Below are 23,616 nucleotides of genomic sequence, written 5' to 3'. Positions count from 1 at the left end.
AAGGGAATGAGATCAAGTGAGAGAGAGAGAGAGAGAGAGAGAGAGAGAGAGAGAGAGAGAGAGAGAGAGTGAGGGAGGGGGTATAGCGGCTTAGTACTTAGGCACCACAAAAGGATGGCGAATCCGCACACCCTTCACACATACACAAGCTCACTCCAAACACAAAACTAGGTGGCGATTCCGCACACCTCACATGGGCAAAACATTGCAAGAAAACATACTCACAAAACCTCAAGCTTTATTTAGAGAATAAGGCGATGAAATGGGGAGCATAGGGTAGGGGAATGAGAAGGGAGAGATTGGTAGAGCACATGGCGGATAGGTGGGAGTTGATGGCGAAGACTCGCACGAGGGTTATGGCCATCATTCTTCATTTAGTTTCCCTTCATCTTCCATAGCCCAAGGGTGTAGAGGTCATGCTCAAGACAAGCATGGTGATTGCGGTGATGGTGATGGTGTGGGTGTGTGTGTGTGCACTAGGCACACACAGTGCATAGTGTACTCTTTGGTGATGGTGTGCGTCCTTAGTGTGATGGTGACCCCTCTTTATATAGGGGAGGAGGGGGGAGAAATTCTAGAATTTAGAAATGAAGAAATCATTATCTACATAGGCCATGTGACTGTGGGCCCCACTTGTCTGGCTGTGTGTATATGTGCCAGAACAGCAGTCTCATGAGAGAGAGACTAAGAGAGAGATGGGTTGATGAAAAAAAGTGAGAGGTGACATGGAGAATAAAGTAATTACAAGAGGGGAGAGAGCGGAGTGTGTTCAGAGGTGAATCTGTGTGCAGATGTGTGTGAACACAAGAAAAATCAGGTAACCACCGGGTGGGGATGGGTCTGTGGGCACCTTTTTTAGTGAAACTGAGTGTGTCTGAGTGTGGGGAAGGTTATTTAGCTACAAGACAAGAGATATGGCGCCCTTTAGAGAGAGAGGGGGGTATTTGGGTCATGGGATATGATAAGAGAGACAGAGGGGGGGTGAGGTATACTATTTTAGAAGATAGGGTAAGTTACATGTGAGTTAGGGTGCATTATTGGTGAGTTATAATGCATTATTGGTGAGAGGTGGGTTAGCTTGAGGGGAGAGAGAAAGGAGAAAGGACAAGGGGAAGACAGAGGGGGTTGACCTTTTGAGTGGAGGAGAGGAAAAGGGACACCCGGCGGGGCAACAGTGAAGAAAAAGGAGGCAAGGTTGGGATGGGCTACCCCGCAGGCATGAGGTGGCCTATTTTACCTTTCTTATATATCTACATAATCATACTTTATTTTTTCTTATTTTTTTCCAATGCCTTTTATCACTTCCTCCATAAGAGGGGGTTTTCATGGGGTGGGGACGAGAGAAGAGGGGTATGGGTTGGCTTGTGAAAAGCCCCCATCATTAGCCCTCCCCTTTTGGCTAGAGGCATTCATGTCTCTAGCTCATCTGTTTGATCATTATCGTCGGAGGTGGCGGCTGATGGTGTGTCCTCATCTGGAATGTCAATTGGTGGAGCCTGGTCAAATCGAAGAAAATAAGGTTTAAGTCGCCAACCATTTACCCTGGCTTTATGAAGTTTTCCATCAGCCTCCATAAGCTGGTAGCTTCCATTGGCATACTTTTTCCTGACAATGAAAGGACCTTCCCATCGGAGTAGGAGTTTCTTATCCTTGCACGTGTCGAAGCGATTGTCGTAGCGGAGCACCAACATTCCCTTCTTCAATTCTTTTTTTCGGAGATGCTCGTTAAAGCTAAGCCGTCTATGCTCTGCTTGTGCTGCATAGTAATTTATTGCTTCTTCTCTGTCCAGCTACAGTCTTTCCAAGTTGATGATGTGATCTCTCAAATGCATGTTGGGCTGTTGAAGCTGGCTTGCCATTACTCTAAGACTTTGTAGTTGCACTTCAATGGGCAAGATTGCTTCCTTACCAAATACTAGATGATATGGTGTGAATCCCAAGGATGTACGAAATGAAGTTCTGTAGGCCCATAAAGCTGGTAGTAGATACTTATCCCAGTCTCCGGGATGATTGTTTACCTGCTTGGTAATAATTTTAGAAACCATTCCATTTACCTTTTTGACTAGGCCATTACATTGATGGTAATATGGTGAAGAGTGCCTCCTTGTAATGCCCAGTTTCTGCATTAATTATCCTACCAAGTCTGCTCTGAAACCTGGCCCTCTATCACAGATGATCTCTAAAGGTGTGCCAAACCTACAGCATATGTGCTCGTAGATAAATTTGGCTACCTCTACCGCTGTGATTCTAGTGGTGGTTGTAGCCTCTGTCCATCTAGTCATGTAGTCGACCCCCATGATAATGTAGAATTTTCTTGAGTTGGCCCTAGGTAATGGCCCAATGGCATCGATCCCCCATTTTTCAAATGGGCCATATGAGAGAATAGTTGTCTGTGGTTCAGGCATAAGTGACCTAGTGCCAGCCTTTTGACATAACTTACACGTTTTGCACCAGTGGTGTGCATCACGGTTGAGGCTAGGCCATATGAAGCCTGCCTGCAAGATTTTCCTACTTGTTATGTCTAGGGCAAAGTGACCACCACAAACCCCGTCGTGACAGCTAGCAATTACTCTCGTGATTTCCTGAGAGAGAGGGACCTTCCTAAGTATTTTGTCCTTACCCTTACAGTACAAAACGTCATTGATGAGTCGATACCTTGTGGCCTTGCGCGTCAGCCATTGCTTCTGTCCCTTTGTTAAATATGATGGGCATTCCCCTGTTTCCAAAAAATACATGATGTCAGGCAAGGCATCACTTCCTTGAAATAGAGGGAGCTTTAGTTTTATTGCTCCAACCACCACTTCCTGTAGTCTTTCACTTGCTAGGGCATCTGCTTCTAGGATTCTTGCATGTCCATGCTCCATTTACTTGCCTTACCAGAAGTAGAGCATCCCCAAATACATTAAGGCGTTGTACACCTTGTGAGACGCACCATTGTAGACCCTTGGTTAGTGCTGCATACTTAGCTTCATTGTTAGAATGTGAATCTAACAATTGGCCCAACGAAAATACCTTTGTCCCTTTGTCATCAAAGACCACTATGCCTGCAGCTGCTTTGTCAGACGCTCGCTTTTAGGCTCCATCAAAGTAGAGAGAGTATGCTCCTTCTACCATCGGTGGTACTGGAGGTAATCGGACTTCTCCTTCCTTAGATTGCTTCTCCTTCCTTTCAAAGACTTGGTAGGTCATGAGTCCCCCCAAACTTGCCCTTGTCGTGCTTTCTACTTGTACTGTGTAGTCAAACTCTTACAGACAAACTAGCCATTTAGTAATTCTAGCAGATACATCCATGTGTTGTACAACATAGGGAAATATTTCATCTGTGGTTAGAATCACAAATTGCTTAGGCAGCAAATATGACCTAAACTTTGTAGTTGCAAATCTAAGAGCTAGGACTAAGTGTTCCACATGGGTGAAACCTTTCTCTCCTGCTGTCATCATTCGACTAGAGAAGTAGATTGGCCTCATGAAAGATGTCGTCGTATCCTTTTGGAGTAGCACAGCCCCCAATGAGTCATCACCAACACTTGAGGTGACATAGAATTTTTCATCCCACTTAGGTGGTGAGATAGTTGGCAAAGTGGCTAAGACCTCCTTTACCTTGTTGTAGTGATTTTCACTTTCCTCATCCCAAGTGAAAGTTGATCTTTGAGTGAGTTGTTGCAGTGGTAGAACAAGTTGTGATAGTAGATGTATGAATCTACTTAAGTACCTCACCTTCTGTAGAAAAGAGACCAGTTGACGTGCGGTCGTTGGTGAAGGTAGGGCTATGAGTGTGGACACCTTACTTGGGTCGGCGTTGATACCTTTTGCTGAAATTTCATGGCCTAGTAGAATGACTTTACTCTCCCCAATGTGGCATTTATCCACATTTAATTGCCCACCTAGGCTCTGCAACCTGGCCAAACCTTCAGTTACCTTTTCTAAAATTGAAATACGGGAGCTATATATACAAAAATCACCAATGAACACTCTTATGAGCCCTAATCGAAGCATCATAGCTTCTCTCATTACACAGATTTGTGCACCTCAATCAATGTAGGTGTTTCCAACCCTCTTTCCTTTTATGTTTACGTCGACAATTGGAAGGATGTCATCCATGTTGCATCCCGAAATTGCTCCGGCTACCTTTGTTTTGGAGCGTCTTGTACTTACCATTTTAGACCATTGTCGCCTTACTTTAGGTACAAGATGTAGGATCTGTGGCCATGTAATCTTCGGTCCTTGCTCTGCCACATCCAATGTTAGATCATAAGGCTTAGAACTTTCCCCTAGCTGGAAGTCGGTGATGTCCAATTTCCGTCGTGTCCTGGATGGCCTTTTGCTAGTTTCTCCTCTCATGCTGCTCTCATCATCTGATTGTGTAGCTTTCTCCCTCCTAGCTCTTTTCACAGTCATGGCTTCAAGTGGTTCTAAAAAGGTTACCTTCTCCTTACCCTTGTCCCTCTCCTTTGCTCTGGGTGGATCCACTACTACGGCTTTTCCTTTCTCTTTTAGCCTTATGATGTTTACAGGGCGATCAAGTGGTGGGGCTGGTGGAAGAGGTGGGATGGATGCTTGTAGTGGTGTCTGGGGTGGACGTAGAATTTGTGTTGGTGGGGGTGGTTCTCGGGGTGGGGGTGTTCTTTCTCTAGGGGGTGAGAATTGGTTCCTCCTACCTCCTCTATTATAGTTTTGTCGTGGTTTGGGACAGTAGTACATACCGTCACCGTCTTCTCCGCAGTTGTAGCAATGATACTCCCTGTTTTGTCGTCGTGCTCTTCCAGGGTCTTGATCTCTTTCTTGACTCCTCCCTTGCTGTATTAAGTGGACAGACAAATTCTGCAGTTTGTCAGAAATATGGGCCAACATATCTTGTTGGTCATCTCTTACCCCAAGAGCCGGTGGTGGTGGTATGGTGGTTGTCGTAGTTGCTGGTCGACGCGATGTTCCTGCTTCTGTTGACTCGGTTTCTTTGGCTTTCATTCTCAACTTCTTGTCCTTAAGGCGAGCAATCTCAACGGCTAACTCGTACGTAGCCGGGAATCTACCTTTCACCTTCTCCTTGAGAAGCGGCCATAAGCCATGCGTGAACCGATCTTTTTTTAGGAAATCGGGTGCAGCTTCCCCCCTAGCCAGTGACTCAACCCACCGTTCCCACAAATCCACAAATTTGGACTCATAGGTGGCATATTCTAAAAGACCCTCCTACTTCAAGTCTCTCAACTTGTCCCACAACTCTTTTGAAGTGGTACCTCCCCCAAAGCGCCTCTTAAAAGCGGCTTTTAAGAGTTCCCAGTCATCCTTGGTTGCTTGTGGAAGTGCATTGTACCATGATCTAGCTTCTAGCTTCATGAGATGCTTAAAGATTCTAACCCGGGATTCATCCGTATCTTTGTTGCTCACTACACATGCTACTTCAAAGTCATTTATGGAGTATGTTACCAAATCCTCCCCCTTCTTTCCTTTAAATGTTGGAAATGCTACACTTGCCATGATTACTGAGAGAGAGCTAGAAAGACACACTGCTTAACTTGCAAAAGTTTTTTTCTTCTTTACAAGGAGGCGTGTATACCCTCTTATACTAGGACATAGATTAAAACTTCAAACGATACATTGCCTTGTACCAAAGGTAAGACAAATGGTTGATCTGATGCCAGAACCTCCAAAAACCGCTCCCCACCCGGCATGGTGTCAATGACGTGCTGGTAGTGAGCCTTCAAATCCAGTATTACCTTGATTGAGCGTACACGTGTTGGTATGTGTGATCTGTCTTGAGGTAGGTTGTACTGATTCATGTGAAGCTTAGAGGTGCTTAGTCACTATCCAAGCTTGTGGGAGAGGGTGGTGTTCTTTCCTGAAACAAACTCAGTAGATCCCTAGTTTCTCTAGTGAGAGTGTGAGCCAATGCTTCCGTTATCTGTGCTGCAGCATCAGGTGCGACTTGAAAACTGACTGTAATAATGACCTCGGTGACTTGAGTTACCCGATTCTCAAAGTAGAATAGTGTTGATTCTTTATTTTGTAGAGCTCCTTCCATTTTGTTGTTGTGGGTTGGTTGTAGGTTGCGGACATGGTTTCGACCTTCTCCTTCTTCTTCTTGGCACTTGGCCTATGTATATCCACTAGGTTTGGCGTGTTGGTTGACTCTCCCACTGCAAATCGATTACCGTTACGCCTGGCACTCAAGCTTCGATGGAGATGCAGAGTTCGTCTAGTTGTGCTTGGAGCTCTTCTTCTTCTGTTGTCCAATTAGCAAATCCTGCTAGCCATTCATCCATTCACAATAGTTTAGGGGTTTCAGTCTTGTAAACTGAAGGGTTTCATGAAAAGATCCTCAGTGGGGGCACCAAATCACGGGAGCAAAGAGAACCCCGAAGCCCGACGGCCTCTAAAACACCGGGGACCGAATTGCGCGCCTCGAGCCTGTCATGGTAAAGCAAACAGGGGGGCACCACCTAGCTTCAGCGGCTAGGACGCAAACAACACACCACCATAACAAAGTTTTCATCCAAGAGAGATGGATGCTTGGGAGTAATGATCAAGAGGAAAGGGAATGAGATCAAGTAAGAGAGAGAGAGAGAGAGAGAGAGAGAGAGAGAGAGAGAGAGAGAGAGAGAGAGAGAGAGAGAGTGAGGGAGGGGGTATAGCGGCTTAGTACTTAGGCACCACAAAAGGATGGCGAATCCGCACACCCTTCACACATACACAAGCTCACTCCAAACACAAAACTAGGTGGCGATTCTGCACACCTCACATGGGATAAACATTGCAAGAAAACATACTCACAAAACCTCAAGCTTTATTTAGAGAGTAAGGCGATGAAATGGGGAGCATAGGGTAGGGGAATGAGAAGGGAGAGAGTGGTAGAGCACATGGTGGATAGGTGGGAGTTGATGGCGAAGACTCGCATGAGGTTTATGGCCATCATTCTTCATTTAGTTTCCCTTCATCATCCATTGCCCAAGGGTGTAGAGGTCATGCTCAAGACAAGCATGGTGATTGCGGTGATGGTGATGGTGTGGGTGTGTGTGTGTGCACTAGGCACACACAGTGCATAGTGTACTCTTTGGTGATGGTGTGTGTCCTTAGTGTGATGGTGACCCCTCTTTATATAGGGGAGGAGGGGGGAGAAATTTTAGAATTTAGAAATGAAGAAATCATTATCTACATAGGCCATGTGACTGTGGGCCCCACTTGTCTGGCTGTGTGTATATGTGCTAGAACAGCAGTCTCATGAGAGAGAGACTAAGAGAGAGAGATGGGTTGATGAAAAAAAGTGAGAGGTGACATGGAGAATAAAGTAATTACAAGAGGGGAGAGAGGGGAGTGTGTTCAGAGGTGAATCTGTGTGCAGATGTGTGTGAACACAAGAAAAATCAGGTAACCACCGGGTGGGTCTGTGGGCACCTTTTTCAGTGAAACTGAGTGTGTGTGAGTGTGGGGAAGGTTATTTAGCTACAAGACAAGAGATATGGCACCCTTTAGAGAGAGAGGGGGGTATTTGGGTCATGGGATATGATAAGAGAGAGAGAGAGGGGGGGTGGGGTATACTATTTTAGAAGATAGGGTAAGTTGCATGTGAGTTAGGGTGCATTATTGGTGAGTTATAATGCATTATTAGTGAGAGGTGGGGTAGCTTGAGGGGAGAGAGAAAGGAGAAAGGACAAGGGGAAGAGAGAGGGGGTTGACCTTTTGAGTGGAGGAGAGAAAAAGGGACACCCGGCGGGGCAACAGTGAAGAAAAAGGAGGCAAGGTGGGGATGGGCTACCCCGCAGGCATGAGGTGGCCTATTTTACCGTTCTTATATATTTACATAATCATACTTTATTTTTTCTTATTTTTTTCCAATGCCTTTTATCACTTCCTCCATAAGAGGGGGTTTTCATGGGGTGGGGACGAGAGAAGAGGGGTATGGGAGCTTGGCTTGTGAAAAGCCCCCATCACTTGTTAAGGTCTATGGACAAGTTTCACTGAGTTTGAACAAAATGTGTTCAAGTTATCAACTGTTTTGTGTCTACAGACTCAATTTTTGAGAATTTGGCTTAAGTCTCACTTTTGTGATCCAATGTTCACCAAATTGGATTTGTGTGGTCTACTAGATACACTTGACCTTGTGGTATTCTCAAATGTGAAAAAATTTCTATTTTTGTAGCAGATATAATTAATCATGACTATTTACTTTTGGCATTTTTATGCAACTCTTTGCCACAATGTTCAGACAGAATGGTTAAGTAGCTCAACTTAAGCTCCCTAGCCAAGTTTCATCAAGTTTGTATAATCCTTGTTCAAATGGTCAATAGTTTTGTGTCTACATACTTACTTTACAAATTTGGCCACAATTTTCACTTCGATCCAAATCTTACAAAATTTGATTTGTGGGCTTAATATAACATGCTAAAACTAGTGATATGTTGAAATGGTAAAAAAATTTGAAAAATGGAAAAAAAGTAAATAATTGCGATTATTTACTCCTAGCAATTTTTTACATCTTTTTGATCAATTGAGCATGAACATTTGTTTAACACTTCAATATAAGCCTCTCAGTCAAGTTTCATTAAGTTTGAACAAGATTTTCCCAATTCACACTCAAGTTCTCGACAATCAGTACAGTTTTCAAATTTTACCAAGGTTTTGGTCAGTTTGTGATCCAAATTCCTTGGCCTTTACAAAAGATGTTTGTACACATGCAAATAGTCTCTGGTATCAACCTTGGTCACTTTTGAATTGAATGTAAATAATTGTGATTATTTACTTTTGGCCCAAAATGAGCACTTTTTTCAACTTTTTCAGTGGATAGCCTTTTTATTATCTATTTTAAGCCTCTGAGTCAAGTCAAACTTAATTTGGCCTAAAATATGAAGAAAAAGTAAATAATCTAAGTTTTTGCAAACTCTTGAAAATTTACCTTAAATGCGCCCTTAAGCTTATCCACTGGTTCATACAACTTTTAGAGCATAATCTCTAGTCGGATTCAATGGTGGACAATCTGCTGGTGCTATTTCTAGCCGTAGACCTAAAATTCTGCAATTTCACATAAACAACTCACAATTGATTCTTTTGGAGAGAGTAATGTTCTGAGATCCCACCTTGGATTTATATATCCTACTCCTAGATTCTACTGCAATGGGGTCGTGGAAAGTGTCCACAAACACTTGTTTTCTTGTTTTTTATGGTTTTCTAAGCCTTGTCTATCAATCATTCTCAAAATCCAATCTAATCCTACAATCCTAAAAGGTACTTAGCAAGTACACTTACTTCCAAGCTACATCTACACAGCAAAAGACGACAATCCTAAGCTATGCGGTTTTTAAAAAAAAGGTTTTGACTCTAGGTGATCCTAGAGGAAGTTAATGGACAACTACACAAGACGCTCATGTTTTTCTCTAGTTTAGGTCTCTTCATTCCCGGACAGTGGCGCCAAATGTGGGACGGGTATCTAACCTCACTCCTATCTTATTGGAGACATAGCGAGAACCACGAATATAATTGTCAATCCATGGGACGAAGCTGACTCGACTAGTGCATAGAGCCTACAAGAGGTTTTCAATCTCTTGGAAAACAACAGAAAACTCGCATCTATCTCAAGCTACACTCAAATGATAGAAATCACCAAAAGCTACTCGCTCATCGGCAAACAAATCACAATCGTTACAGCATCAAATGACATCAAAACATTACAAAACTTCTAGGACATGTTTATAAGACGTAAGCACACATGCTTATGGTCTCAAATCTCACTTTAAGTCAAGTGTAAAAAACGCGATTATTAGCAGCAGTGAGTTTTTGACTTACTCGTCTTCAACCCATAATGCATCTAAATGCTTAGCAATGATGAGCCAATACTCTATACTTATTTTATGATTTTTAAGCTTAAATTACTACTTATGATAAAATTACATGGTGGGTCGATGACACCAAAAGCTAAAGATTACTATGAAATGCTTACGTCAATGCGTAGAGCTCTTACCTATGGTTGCAACGCACCAGACGACACCATAATGTGACAACCGGGAAGAGAGTAGGAAGTGTGAGAAGGAGACAAGTGAGCCTGTTAGCTCATGTTGTGTTCTATTATCCAAAAACTTACAAAGTACTTACAAAAATTGGATTTTATACCTAAGCCAAGGTTTCGGTGGTCAAAAGTAATAATCTGGGAGCTCTAACTAAAGATGGGTTGATACAATCTGGAAGCTTGTAGCCCCGGCTCATAAATTATATTGGTTATCTAAAAAGTAGAAGTTGCAACATTTATGATTCATCAAAATACACAATGCAGATTGTGTATTATATTATGCGAGAATGTTGTCTGTACATTTGGAGATAATTGTAGCCACCCATGATATCAGGGAGAGTTGTGCCACATTCACAGTGCAGTTATTATGGATAAGTGATTCCAATGTATAAAAAGTGTGTGCAGAGCCGAGTTTTAGTCAAAAGTTTCAACATCACTGATATGCGCATTTTGTACAAATCGAGCACTCTTTTTTGTTTCAAGATAAATTTCACAACTTGTCATGCTGTGTCAATTATTTTGGTAAACCATGTGGTTTCTTCACTACTGTACCAATCCTTCAGCACCAAGTTTAAGTGGTGTGTATTACAACCATTGGAAAAAATGTGTGAAAAGCACTTTTTAATTAATTTTTTAGCATTTTTATAGTTCTTTGCATTGTCTATGACTACTTGAACGACATGTTCAACACCAATTTATTTAATTAAATTAATCAAGACCTCAAAAATATAATTGCCACTTTTAATTGCACCAAACTTGTCAATCGATTTTTTGAACGTTTCTCCCTTTGGACAAACCAACATTACATTGATCAATGGTCTTCTTTGAACATTAGACCAACCATCACGCACAATTGTGTATCTTGAAAGCAAAATATTCCCAAGTATGATTTTGGAAACGCGCTCTTTGACTTCGATGTAACATTTGTCCAAGAGATCATTGTGTATTGTGTAATATGAATGGGCTGAAATCCTGGGCCAAAATCACCGATTTTCTTCTAGGCGGCCTTCCAATGATTTTTGTCTACCATGACTAGAGCACTTTCAGTGGATAAAATCGCTTTAGTGAGTGCAATTTGTGCTTCTACTAGAGACCGCATTCCAAAGATTTTATGCAATGATTTTTGACTCATTTGCCCAAGTACACCTTCGTTGTGATGCTTAAAAGGAGCGCTGCTTGATATTTCCTCTCCCTGCACAGGCTGTTCTGCAAGGTTACTTGGTATCACCATAGGATAAATAGATTTAATATTTGGCTTTGATTGCTCTTGACTTACATCCATAACAAGCTATGTATCCACTGTCACTTGCCACTCTTTTTGGTAGCTCTTCTCTCAAATGCTTTGCAATTGCAGGTACCTGAGGATGTTCATATTTCATATCATTCTTTTTTTAATACTACCCAAAAAATGTTCCCTAATATGTGGTGCACCACCTGATTTTGTAGTGAGGTAAAATTTACATTGCCACTCCATATATCGACCGCATATGTTGTGAGCATAATCCCACTCTTTGCTAGGGGCTTTTTATTTTTTGCCTTCTTTATACCACTTGTGCCGACATTTTTCTCCATTGCTTTCAATTTAATACCGAAGGCATAAGAACTAGATATTCAGTTTTAAAATATTTTTCTTCTTTTCAATATACATTAAATAAAAATTCACTAAGAAAGTAATCAGTTCTACACAGTATGAGATTTGTAATTCACTCTAGTCAATCCACACATCGATTACATATGTTGTGAGCAAACATACACATTGCAATGTACTCTCTACAGAGCATTATGAATACAATAATGCTACAAATTTATCAATGCAATTATAAATATCATGATTATGTATACATCCTTGTCGATTTTTAAATAATAAGACATGTCTATTTTCAAATGCTACAAAGAATAGTCAACTTCTACACTAGAACGATGATAATTATTTGCAAAACACACACAAAAGAAATAATATCTATGATTGGCCATGTTATGCACTAAACATATTTGATAATACATAATGCACTCCCTATATAAACCAATGCATAAAACAACGCAATGAAATCTTCAATACAATCACACAACTGAGGACTACTTGTACCCAATCAAGGATTGTAGTCCCCTTATGCATCCAATTCAATACAAAAAAGCTATTTTTACCCAGTTAAGGATTATAGATCTCATATTGTGTAGTGACAATGTATATCAACTCAAATCTATGATGGCAAAAAATGCAAGACTCCAAGGATCTTTATATACCCAGTACACTAGTATAAGGCATCCGACCCTTGACTATCGACTCATCATTTACATATTCTCATCTTCTTAAACCAACTTTGGGTCTTTTATGGACCAATGGCTTTGTCGCACGAACGAGCATGACTCTCCAAATTCTCAATTGTTTTGGTTTTGTACCTTCATGTTCGGTCAAGGGTTTAAAGATTTTTAGAAGTGGTTACCAAATTAAGAATAACGTTCGGCCCAAAAAAAGGACCTGTGACTCTGTAACCTTAGGTCAATTCACAAGGAGATGATTGTACCCGATGCTCAGATACACTCCCTACGGATTTTCCTAGTCAAAGTGCCAAAGTTAGAGGGGGTTTTACTTTATAAAATTATGCCTATTGAGAAAATTATTGTTGGAATTAGGGTTGCACAGAGACACACACAGCTTGGAGAAGACGAAGGAGGCTCAAGGCACACAATAGACAGCGTGTTACGTAGTTTGCAATGGAAAGATGGATAGCCCTAACTGATGGGTGTATATACAATGCTCGGGGAAGAAAACCTCCTAAAGAGGGAAAAAATGCCCCGGCGGTCCCAGTGTGTTCACACACATCACTACCACATGTATATGGTAACAAATCCCCCTGGAGTGATGCGGTGAACGAGAGCTGGAACATGAGTAAAGGGAAGTGCCATTCCCTAAGGACATGATCAATCCACAAAGGGGAGTAAGCCCAAATCTTTGCGGAAAGCTTCAAGCTTCTCACGAGACAATGCCTTTGTGAAAAGATCTGCAAGGTTGTCCTGTGTTGTCACATAAGCCAAGCTGATCTCTCCTGGTGAGAGCCTCTCGCTAACATAGTGGTAATGCACCTCAATGTGCTTTGTGTGAGCATGAAAAACTGGGTTCCTCGCAACTACCAATGCGCTCTCACTGTCAGTGTAGATAGTGTTGGCAGTGTCCTATCCATCACCCAAATCAGTCATAAGGTGTCTAAGCCATACACACTCAACTGTAGCTATGAAGACTGCCCTGTACTCAGCCTCACAACTCGAAGTGGCCATAGTAGGTTTCTTCTTGCTCAACCATGATATACATGAACTGCCAAGCATGAAACAAAAACCACTTGTGGACACTCGCTTGTCAAAACAACCAGCCCAATTTGAGTCTGAAAAAGCATGTAAGTTCGGCGGCAATGATCCCCCCCTTGGGATAAAACAAGCCAAGATGTAAAGTGCCACTAAGGTAGCATAAAATACTCTTGACAGCCTGCCAATGCTAGACCCTGGGCTATGCATAAATCTGCTGACTTGTTAGACTGCAAATTGAATATCTGACCTCGCGTTGCATACATAAATGAGGCAGCCAACAACAGCTTGATAAAGAGTGACATCCATAGGATCGCGAGAATCATGTAAACTCAACTTCAAACCTGTTTCCATAGGAGTGGCAATAGGTTTGAAATCCTCAAGTCCAAACTTACATAGCAATGTCTTTATGTAACTTTTCTAACACAAGGCAATACCACCATCACACTGCTTAAACTGTATACCCAAGTAATGATGCAACAACCCCAAATCTTTCATCTTGAGTATTAGTACAATATTAGTACATTGCTCGCTCTTGTTTACTTTTTTCAGTTTTAGTTGATGTGACTATGATGCGGCCTGATGCCATTTTTTTGATGCGATGTTACTCACTGATACGATGTTTACTAGTGCTAATGCAATGTGATGTCATTTTTAATGATGTGATGATTAGTGACTAATGCAATGTGATGCCATTTTTATTGATGATTACTAGTTGATGCGATGTTTATTGGTTGATTGAAATGTTTATTGGTGCTCGTGCGATGCGATGTTTACTAGTGATATGTGATGCAATGCCAATTTTCTCAATGTGACGTGTGATTGGTTGATACAATGTTGACTTGGTAATGTGATGCAATGCCATTTTTAGTTGATGCAATGTTTTGAATCATTCTCAAGTTTAATTGATGATGACTGATGGCTTATGTGTTGATTGATCATGCTTGATATTTACAGATTCCTCTAAGTTTACTAAAGACTCCTCTAGGTTTAGAAAGTCATAGTTTACTAGTTGTTGTAATGCGTATTTGTTCATTAATACAATGTTTTCTACCATTTCTCTTTGATGCATGTTTATGCAATGTTGAAGCTGTGGTTATTGTTAATATTATCACCATGGTTATTGTAATTCTGATATCCTTGCAGTTTGCAAATGACAACCATAATGTTGCCAATGAATACTCACATCAGATTTGCTTCTTGAGTCTATGCACGCCATCTATAGAATTCTACATGGTGTATTTTTTATTTATGTTGGTTTCAGATATTGCATTGTGCAAGTTTCAATGAAAAATGTAGGCTCTCTTTGGTATGAATCCACCAAGAACTTCTGGAGTCGATGGTAGCTGTCTTAGATGTGCGTGTAAATTGATGAAAATAAAAATGTTGTTAAAGAAAAAGCGTTGGTTGCTTATGATGCAATGATAAAAAAAATTGGTGTATAACACAAGAGGACAATAGTGCCTGGACAAGTATTTTAAAGCAACGCAAGGTTGGGCAGGGTTTGGAGGTGGTGTGTAACTAGCCTTAATGTGGTGTACTTAAGAAGAAAAAAAAGGGAATTAGTGCGATGAAAAGAAGGGTCTCTATTGGCGTTGTAGGCATTTTTACCACCATTGAAGATGTCATGATAGTGTATTTATTTAAAATAAGGGATTTATCAATTTGCTAGAAATTACAAAGGGGTTATAATAAGTTCTTAAAATAAGTTACATAGGGTTTTTAAACAGAGGTACGTGATATATATGATTTATACATAGTGGACACTCCGGGAAGAGAGTGGAAAAATTTGATATGTAAACTTTGAAAGAACAACAAGAAGATGGAGCTCGTGTGTGAGTGTGTGTGTGTGTGTGTATGTGTGTGTTGAGAGAGAGAGAGAGAGAGAGAGAGAGAGAGAGAGAGAGAGAGAGAGAGAGAGAGAGAGAGAGAGAGAGAGAGAGAGAGAGAGAGAGAGAGAGATGAAGCTGGCCCCTTCATTGTGTGTTTCAAGCAAGGTAGGAGATGAAGCTCAACTTGGGTGTAGGCAAGCAAGAACATAGAGTAAGCAAGAGAGACAAGAGTTCCTTCTAATTATTCACATTAATTTTAGACACTCCCATACTCACACTATGTAAAGAATATTTGTACCACCGTATTGTGCTTTTGTCCTAACCAAAGCCTATCACCCTCATCTAGTCAGCTACAGTTGCATACATCCATTGTATGTTGGTTTGTGTCTAGCTATGCTCATCGTGTAATCACGGTCTATCTGTGGATAACTCATCACACTCTTTTTTCAAATGCTCATTTGTTATCTTTCCAACTGGTATGGTCACTGACGACACATTAAGCTATTTAGGGCCTTGACTTCTTATGTAAAACTATACAAATTTCATAACCATGATGTATAAAGAGAGGCACTTTTATTGGCACAATCTTATCTATTGTCACATGCTGGTTTCTTCGTTTTGTCGTCCCTTACTACACATACTTCATCTCACACACACTTCAAAAGATGTTGATCTCCTCTTCGTTATGAATGTCGATTCATGCCTCTTGTCCACAATCCTTGTGTCATTGCTCTTTATCATGACCCAACCCGCCCTCAAAATCTTGCCTCCAAGCCAAAAAAAAAAACAAGCCGAAGATCTTGCACCTTCCATCTCCAAAATTTGCCTCTACAGTAAGAGAGAGAGAGAGAGAGAGAGAGAGAGAGAGAGAGAGAGAGAGAGAGAGAGAGAGAGAGAGAGAGAGAGAGAGAGAGAGAGAGAGAGAGAGAGAGAGAGAGACCGTCCAGCTTTCGTCTTCACTTTCCGTGTTTAAGGCAAGTTATTTTCGGTTGAATCCTAAGAAAAGCTCAGCACCTCTCGGGCTGTAGTTAACCATATATTTTCAAAAAAAAAAATAGAGCATGCACCACAGCAGGGACGTATCGTAGTAGTTTAGGAAACGCCTCTTGGTTTAGGCAACGCCTCTAGACCGAAGGTCAGGTACTCTGCCCTCGTCACTATATGGCACGGCTCTGGGTCAAAGGGGATCTAGGGCCCAAATTTGGGGGAGCAAGGCGTCTTTAATCTCCGTCGTCGGATCACAAAGTGAACTAGGGGTGGGTGAACTCAGGGTGAACTAACCGTGAACTAGGGGCGAGTAATCTAGGGGTGGATGTGAACTAGGGGCGCCTAAACTAGGGTGTGATCATGTACCATGCCAACATGGACAGCGACGCGCGCTAGCGTGGTGGTAAGGCATTCGTGTGGCAACCAAGACGTCCCAGGTTCGACCCACATCCCTCGAGGCGGGTGAACTAGGGGTGAACTCGGGGGAGTGAACTTGGGACGGCATTTTTCCCCCAAGTTCACCCCTAGTTCACCCCCAGTTCATTGCGTGATCCGACGGCCGAGATTAAAGCCGCCTCGGCCCTCGAAATTTGGGCCCTAGATCCCCCCTGGCCAGAGCCATGCCATATAGTGACGAGGGGTGCCCTGGGTCCTGTCCAGTCCTTGTGTTGACCTTTTGGTCAAAGGTGGGCTGACGGTTAGATTCGACGGGTAACCGGCTTGTGGCCTTGCTTCGCCACGAGGGCAAGCGGGTCGATATTTAATGAAGGCCCTTCTCTAAGCTGTTTAGCGGCTAGCCCTAAGGAATCCTTCACATTGGAAGTGAATCATGCAAGGGAGATACTATGGCAATACAAGAACAAAGTGATCCACCCTTCCCAAAGTGACTTGGCCAACCTCCCTCAGACATCAAGCAGACTATAGAAGACCTAAGAAGAAGACACCCAATATTGATGACGTCCAAGCTGAGTTTTTCCATACTTTCATGGATACTATCGCCCCCATGCTGTTGGCAGTCTGGGAGAAATCCGTTCAGTATGAGGCCCTTCTGATTTCCATGTCAATACACAGATAATCAAGTTACTCAACAAGAATGGTGCTAGGGAAGACCTTGCCCATTGGCGCGCCGTCTTACTATGCTTACTTCTGGCTACAAGGTCTTTGCGGAGGCCATTGCCAACAAAATTACTCATATTCTCATGAAGTGGATCTGTTTGGAGCAAAACAGATTCATCACGAGAAGAAAGAGCTTAGAAGCATTCTCTCTTACATCACCCTTTCCATCACCCTTTGCCTCACCCTCAGTTTAACTATGATAGGATCTTTACTCACCATGACTTTATCTATGATAAGACTATTTTCTATTTTTCAACCATAGACTTCAAAGCCTAAAAGTACATAACACGTCACTTTTTCGTTTCATGAAGTAGACTATCAGGGAAAGGGTCTTACCGGCTAAGAGCTCTATCCTAAGGTCTATGGCTAAGAGGTAGAGGCTTAGGGATAAATCAGTGCTAAGAATAGGGGTTTTTATATATAGGGTCCAAGGGCAAGGCTCTAGCCTATATTTAGGAGTGGTTGGGTGGAGATTTAGTGGCATTGTTCCCCTAGTTCTTATATAGACTCATAATGTCCTTGTAAGGTCATCAAATTACTTGCATCCACCCATATACACAATCTTTTCCAAGATCCCATACGTTTGTACTAGTATGTAACCCGCGCATTGCTACAGTTAAAAAGAACATGGCTTTTAATCCTACAAAGCTCTCCTCTACTTATATTTGTAAAAGTGTCGATGCTTTTATTCTGATCCCATCATTTAATATCAAACTATACAATCAATGTTGCATTAATGTATGCACTAACACTATTACGGCAAGGAAATTAAGACAAACCTATGAACTATTGTATACACTCTTGTAATCATGTCTATCTACATACATATGTTGATATTTAAGCTCGTGAAATGGCCATGGAACTATGCAAATACCTCCTTCTCAGGGCCAAAAAATCTATGTTATGGTTAGAGCTCTAAAGTTCATGACTTGCCAGATAGATATTTAAGGTTTTGTGGCTTTGTTCCAATTAAGTTAAAAGTTGTCTTTTCTCTTCCTCAATTCCCCTACTGAATACCAAATCTTGAGTTGAAGACTCGTGGAATAGATGCTTGAGCACTACAAGAGGCTATTCATATTAGCGACGCTCACACAGCGACGCTCAAAAAAAAAATTCCCGGCGTCGCTATGAGCGTCGCAAATTTACAAAGACATTTGCGACGCTCATAGCGACGCCGGCTGGGCTACAAAAATAACCGAGCGCGCCCAAAAACTCAGATCTCAGATCTGAGTTTTTCGGCGCCCTCAAGCAAGGAGCAGGTAATGCTCTCCCTCTCTCTCTCTCTCTCTCTCTCTCTCTCTCTCTCTCTCTCTCTCTCTCTCTTTTTCTTCTCCACACACACACACACACGAGGAGAGGAAGGAGAGCCAGGTATGCTCCTTCCCTCTCCTCATTCTCATGTTCCCTTCCCCTCTTTCTCTCTCCCTCTCTCTCTTTTTCTTCTCCACACACACACACACACACGAGGAGAGGAAGGAGAGCCAGGTATGCTCCTTCCCTCTCCTCATTCTCATGTTCCCTTCCCCTCTTTCTCTCTCCCTCTCTCTCTCTCTCTCTCACACACATACACACACACACATAGTGTTTTTGAGAGAGAGAGAGAGAGAGAGAGAGAGAGAGAGAGAGAGAGAGAGAGAGAGAGAGAGAGAGAGAGAGAGAGAGAGAGAATACAAACAAAAACAAAAACGCACACACACATACATAAACAAAGAATGCACACACACATTGAGAGAGAAAAAGAGAGAGAGAGCATGCATAAACAAAAAACGCACGCATTGAGAGAGGAAAAGAGAGAGAGAACATGCATAAACAAAAAACCCACACATTGAGAGAGGAAAAGAGAGAGAAAACATGCATACGATCCAAAAAAACGCACACACATTGAGAGAGAAAGAGAGAGAAACTAATTTAACGTCGTAGGAAACTAATTAAAATTAAAAGAACTAAAGATCTAGCCGACGAGGAGTTGAACTCAAGACCTATTATTCAAGAGGGAAATGGCATAATCAATCTATCATACTTGGCATGGGTGATAGAAAGGTTATACCATTTATCTCTTTTTATTGGCACACACATCCACACACGCGCACACACACAAGAAGAAGAGAGTTATAACGTCGTAGGAAACTATCTTAAAAGACGTTAAAGATTAGGTTATATGTAGACTTACATTAAATTAGATTTAGGTTTATTTTTAACTAGATTTACGTTTATTTACGCCAAATTTAGATTTACGTTATATTAGATTAGATTTAGGTCTCCATAGACTGCGATGCCTGCATGAAGAAAGCCCTCAATGGAAGATAGGGTATTGCTGCCTTCACTCATGGTGGGCTCCGTCGATCCAAAAGTACTGGTGAAATGTCTTCAGAAGATAGGGAAGAAGGTGGATCTTCAGGGCGGCAAGAGTCACTACATCCCCGACACAATGACCATCTAGACAACCTCTAGTCATTCAACAGCAACTTCAAAGTTAGTAACAAGAGCAAGAACGGTCTAAAGGGCCAATTGCTGTCGTCAGATGTGGATGGAGATGAGGCAGCGTCACCGCCGGAAGTTAACTCTCACATCTTTAGTGATGAGAATGCCAACTCTTGCCGAGTTATGTGAAAAATTATGTGTTAAATCAGTTTTAAGGTTCTTATAATCCCTGTTAGTTTAGTTCTTTGTTTTTAATATAACATAATTTACGTTAGATTTAGATTTATGTTATATTAGATTAGACTTAGGTTTATTTAGGTTTACCCACACACACACACACACACACAAGAAGAAGAGAGTTTTAACGTCGTATGAAACTATCCCAAAAGACGTTAAAGATTAGGTTAGATGTAGACTTACGTTAAATTAGATTTAGGTTTATTTTTAGTTAGATTTACGTTTATTTAGATTTACGATTATTTACGTTAGATCGAGTCCACGCAAGAATTACTTACGGTTTAGGGTTTAGAGTTAAACGAACAGTGAAAAGATCTACTGTGAAAAGATGTTAAGATGCTGTGAAGTGCTACAGCTAGAGAAGAGGCAAAGGGGTTTTGTCCACTACATGCAGTATCATGTAGACGTGGGTGTGTAGATTTCTTGTACCCACAAATATAGGTATTGACCAATAAAGACGAGATTATAACCCGGTGGTTCTGATCTCCGTGCACCTCTAGACCGAGGTGTGCGGGGATTGGACATGACTAGAGAATGTGAGGTAAAGAGAGAGAGAGAGAGAGAGAGAGAGAGAGAGAGAGAGAGAGAGAGAGAGAGAGAGAGAGAGAGAGAGAAAGAGAGAGAGAGAGAGAGAGAGAGAGAGAGATAAGACGAAGAATTCCAATAGAATATTAAATTTGTTGTCCAGGTTATAAGTTTTTTATCCTCATTATGAGTAGCGATGAGGATGTGGGACCGTCCAACGGAAACACCTATCTCTCAACGAGGGTCTTATGTCCTTGTAATCAATGCAAGCATGCTGTGCGACGGACAAGACGTGTTTCTTTGCAGCACGTTCGTGAATTTGGCGAGTTCAATCCATCTATTATAGATCGAGTTGTTGCCAATTATAACTCGTCGGACTCTGACGCTGGCCAACAAGCAGCAATCTTGCAACCCAATAGACGTGTTCGCAGGCGCTTTGGTCAAGCAGCATATGTGAGGCCACAAGATGTAGCCTCTGACAGCTCGGGGGATGATCATGCAGAGCACATTCCCAACGAGGAAATGTTTGAGCCCGAGATTGATGAAATGATCGAGACGATCATGGATTCAGAAAGGCTTATCTATGATGATATGAAAAGTGAAGCCGATATGCCATTGTATAATGGAGCACGTATGTCTAGATTGAAAGCACTCCTGGTTCTTCTCAACATGCAGGCAAAGTTTGGATGGAGTGACACTAGCGTCACAGCGCTTTTCAGGTGATCTATTACAATTAGTTTACTTTAATAAAACTCTAAATGTATAATGATCTGATAGATTTTTACACGACTGTATCATATTTTTATGTTGTGTAGATTGCTGAAAGAGCACATACTACCAGCTGACAATGTGATGCCAGATTCCCGAGATGAAGCAAGAAAGATTTTGCAAAACTTGGGGATGGATTACAATTCTATCCACGCTTGTCCTAATGACTGCATTCTTTTCAGAGGGGAATACATAGACATGGAGAAGTGTCCGAAATGTGATTCCGAAAGATATCGAGTAGATCTCCACGGGACAAAAATTCCACAAAAGTTTTTGCGACATTTCCCTCTGCTTCCTCGCATCAAGCATTTCTTCGAATGTAAGTCCATGGCCGCCCTAGCATCATGGCATGAGGAGAATAAATCTTCGGATGGTGTGCTACGAATTCCTGCAGATTGCGTAGCGTGGAAACATATAGATGGAACATGGTCGGATTTTGCCAGGGAAGCTCGAAATTTGCGCTTAGGCCTGGCTATGGATGGCGTAAATCCATTTGGTCAAAGATCAACATCTTACAATGTATGGACCGTTGTCATCGTCAACTACAACATTCCCCCGTGGTTGACTACGAAGAAGGGGCACCTATGGCTAAGCTTGATTGTGCTAGGGCGATATAAAGTGGGGAATATGGATGTGTATCTTCGTCCACTATTGGAAGAGCTACAACAATTGTGGATTGGCATAGAGGTGGTGGATATGAGCCGACACACAGGACGATGGAATGCTTTGATCAGAGGCATTCTAATGTGTACCATGCATGACTATCCCGGGCTAACAGAATGCTCAGGTGATCTATTGAAACTCCTCACTCAGACACTGTAAATCTTGTTTTTTCCCATAGTTGATCTATTATCATGTGTATACATGCAGGGCTTCAAATAAGTGGATACAGAGCATGTGTCACATGTGGACCTAGACTGAATGCACGTAGGGCACCCTCACTGAAGAAGCAAATCTACGAAGGTCATCAAGCGTATCTTCCAGAGAATCATGTGTTACGCGACGGCTTTTTGGGAAGAGAGCCACCAAGGATGTCTGCACAAGCATGGTTAGAGCAGAAGGAGATGTGCGATGACGGATTGCCTCCAGGGATGAAGAGACTATCTCTATGGTACGAGTTACCATACTGGCCCCGACCTAGAGGCTAAAATCAACCGATTTTGCATGCTTCACAATCCAGTGATGCAAAAGTGGATTTCAGAATATGAGGATGCAAAGCAAGAGCGACAAAGGGCACGAATCGAGTGGAGACGGGGAAGACGACCACCGATGCACTATCCAGCGGTTCTGGAGAGCCTACCAACCTTCATGAGCTTAAGATGGTTGCACAACCAATTGAAAAGCGCACAACAATGCGGTGACGAAGTGACTGAAGAAGAGTGGGAGTACTCTCGGGGTTGCGCGACCAAGGTAAGTTTGCAATGTACGACTAGCAAGTGACTTTATTTATAAACGTTTGAACGGCCACTCATAATCTTTGTTCGTTGTAGTATAAGTCATACATAGCAGCATGGTGTAAAGGTCGACATTTTAGGGTGGAACGAATCGACAAATAGCGTTTTACTCAAGATTGTGGAATCATGGCAAAATTTGAACAGTCTAGTCGACGACGTTCCTCTGATGCAGATCCTGTGGTGGCGGAACTCACTTACTTCGGCACGCTGCAAGAGATTTTGAGGATCGATTACAGAGGATTTTTTGTCGACTTGTTCGACGTGCAATGGTTCAAGATAATCATGGAGGGTCGCAATGCTACTGTGCGTAGAGGAGAGTCTGGTTTTCTTGAGGTGGATTCTACTAAGAAATGGACTGACCTAAGAGACACTTTCGTACTACCCGAGCATTGTGAACAAGTAAGTATGTAAATAGTTAACATCCCCCTTTTACAAGTTATGTGCTTGAAAGCTCTCATGTAAGTTATGTGGCTCTGGCAGGTAATATTTCATCCTACAAAGTCTACATCAAACTGGTGGTACGTCATAGAGGGAGCCCCTCGTAGTGCAAGGACGTATGAAGGCTACCATGTGCCAATCACAATGACGTCAATGGAGGAGATCAGAGAAGATGCTCAATCAGAAGCCGCTGCGGTGGTGCCAGACGAGCATCAAGATGCTACTACTCTATATGGGGTGCATGCAGAGGAGCTACAAAATGAAACAGAGGATATATGTTTAAACGGAGAGCTCTATATAGATATAGGAAGTTATGCTAAGTTATGCGAGGATGAGAGAGAGATCTCTTAAAGCCACAAATATTGTATTTGAACAATTTTGCTCCGTGTTGTAAAAGCTCTGGCTCTCTAAGTACCTTCCATGGTGTATAATGCTCTTTTCTACTCGCGCTCACATCTTTTGATTGAAAATTCTGAGTTTTCGACTTGCCTCTTCTATCACTCAATTCATTGCGTCATTGTATTTATATGCGTCATTACGTCAT

This window comes from Adiantum capillus-veneris, chromosome 4 (genome assembly GCF_014529385.1).
Source record: "Adiantum capillus-veneris isolate H3 chromosome 4, ASM1452938v2, whole genome shotgun sequence".
Taxonomy (NCBI): domain Eukaryota; kingdom Viridiplantae; phylum Streptophyta; class Polypodiopsida; order Polypodiales; family Pteridaceae; genus Adiantum; species Adiantum capillus-veneris.
Note: the sequence above shows the minus strand (reverse complement) of the source record.